A 2,497-nucleotide genomic window follows, 5' to 3' on the forward strand; every position below is an offset into this window, starting at 1 on the left:
TTAAAAGATATCATGGCTTAAAAAAATGAACTCCAGGGGTGCCTGGGTGGCTCAGTTGGTTAAAGCCTCTGCCTTTGGTTCAGGTCAAGATTCCAGTGTCCTGGGATCGAGCCCCACATCAAGCTCTCTGCTCCGCGGAAAGCCTGCTTCCTCCTCTCTCTTTGCCTGCCTCTCTGCCTACTTGTGATCTCTGTCTGTCAAATAAATAAATAAAATCTTAAAAAAAAAATGAACTCCATTCCTACTCTGTGTTGTTTATTACATGCTCCTTATCATTGAACTTACAATTCTGAAATAACTTTTTTGAAATTAGTTTTTCTTTAGAAATATAGTAAAGTACTAATGTATGTAATTCAAAAATTAAGTTAGTGACACTGTGAGAACTCTCTTTTAGTGCCCACTCACATTTAGGTAGTATTCAAGTGGTATTCAAATATTCAAAAAGTATTCACTCTTAGGAAAATAGCCATTTAGTTCTATTGCTCTATCAATAATTGGGTTAGTTATGTCATTATTTCCATAACAAGAGGTACTAATAAAATCAAGGGTTGTGTTGAATGTCCAGGGAATATATGGTTATGAACATTTTCTTCATCTCAGATCTCTTGAACAAGTTGGCCTTCTGAGCATTATAACATTTTACTTTTGATTCTCTTTGAAAGCAGTCCAAAATTTTTATGGTCATTCTTCTTCAGAAGTAAATAACACCATCACATAAACTAAAAGGAAACAAAATTTATGTCTGAATTGAAAAATAAACCAAAATAGACATTTTCCTTCTCCTGTGATGTTTGTCAAATTCTGTTTCTCACAAACCTCCATAGATCACCTCACAACTCTGAGATCACCATCTAGGTCAAAATCAAGAGTCAGGCTTTCTGCCCGTGGACGCCGCTGAGTAAGCATCGTTAAATTCTCCCCTTCCACCGCCATCATGTCTAAGTCAGAGTCTCCCAAAGAGCCTGAACAGCTGCGGAAGCTCTTCATCGGAGGTCTGAGCTTTGAAACAACCAATGAGATTCTGAGGAGCCATTTTGAGCAATGGGGAACACTTAACGGACTGTGTGGTAATGAGAGATCCGAACACCAAGCGCTCCAGAGGCTTTGGGTTTGTCACATATGCCACTGTGGAGGAGGTGGATGCAGCCATGAATGCAAGGCCACACAAGGTGGATGGAAGAGTTGTGGAACTAAAGAGGGCTGTCTCAAGAGAAGATTCTCAAAGACCTGGTGCCCACTTAACTGTGAAAAAGATTTTTGTTGGTGGCATTAAAGAAGACACTGAAGAACATCATCTAGGAGATTATTTCGAACAGTATGGGAAAATCGAAGTGATTGAGATCATGACTGACCAAGGCAGTGGCAAAAAGAGGGGTTTTGCTTTTGTAACATTTGATGACCATGATTCTGTAGACAAGATTGTCATTCAAAAATACCATACTGTGAATGGCCACAACTGTGAAGTAAGGAAAGCGCTCTCTAAGCAAGAGATGGCTAGTGCTTCATCCAGCCAAAGAGGTCGAAGTGGTTCTGGAAACTTTGGTGGTGGTCGTGGAGGTGGTTTTGATGGGAATGACCACTTTGGTCGCGGAGGAAACTTCAGTGGTTGAGGTGGCTTTGGTGGCAGTCGAGGTGGTGGTGGATATGGTGACAGTGGGGATGGCTATCACGGATTTGGTAATGATGGAAGCCACTTTGGAGGTGGTGGAAGCTCTAATGATTTGGGCAATTACAACCATCAGTCCTCAGATTTTGGACCCATGAAAGGAGGCAATTTGGGAGGCAGAAGCTCTGGCCCTTATGGTGGTGGAGGCCAATACTTCGCCAAACCACGAAACCAAGGTGGCTATGGTGGTTCCAGCAGCAGCAGCAGCTATGGCAGTGGCAGAAGGTTTTAATTACTGCCAGGAAACAAAGCTTAGCAGGAGAGGAGAGCCAGAGAAGTGACAGGGAAGCTACCGGTTACAACAGATTTGTGAACTCAGCCAAGCACAGTGGTGGCAGGGCCTCGCTGCTACAAAGAAGACATGTTTTAGACAATACTCATGTGTATGGGCAAAAAAAACTCAAGGACTGTATTTGTGACTAATTGTATAACAGGTTATTTTAGTTTCTGTTCTGTGGAAAGTATAAAGCATTCCAACAAAAGGTTTTAATGTAGATTTTTTTTTTGCACCCATGCTGTTGATTGCTAAATGTAATAGTCTGATCATGATGCTGAATAAATGTGTCTTAAAAAAAAAAAAAGTCAAGAGTCAGATGCTTTATCAATTGAACCATCCAGGTGCTCCCAGTCTTTTTGTTTTTTAATTAAGAAAAGATTGTTTAAATGTTTTTCTCTCTTAATTTTTCAAAATTAAAAGTGGTCTGAGTAAAATGATATATAGAGAAATCTAGAGAGAAGGATACATGAAGAAATTATTTCCTTCTTCAATTTCCAAAGAAAATGTGAGAATGAAAACAAAGGAGAGACACAGTTACACAGTTGTGTTCTGTT

General features: G+C 40.2%; 1 pseudogene; it reads left to right on the forward strand.

Moving 5' to 3' along the window:
- Positions 1-930: 930 nt before the first annotated feature.
- On the forward strand, positions 931-2,118 carry LOC132014172 (heterogeneous nuclear ribonucleoprotein A1-like; annotated as a pseudogene).
- The last annotated feature ends 379 nt before the right edge of the window (positions 2,119-2,497 follow it).

This window comes from Mustela nigripes, chromosome 1, assembly GCF_022355385.1.
Source record: "Mustela nigripes isolate SB6536 chromosome 1, MUSNIG.SB6536, whole genome shotgun sequence".
Taxonomy (NCBI): Eukaryota; Metazoa; Chordata; class Mammalia; order Carnivora; family Mustelidae; genus Mustela; species Mustela nigripes.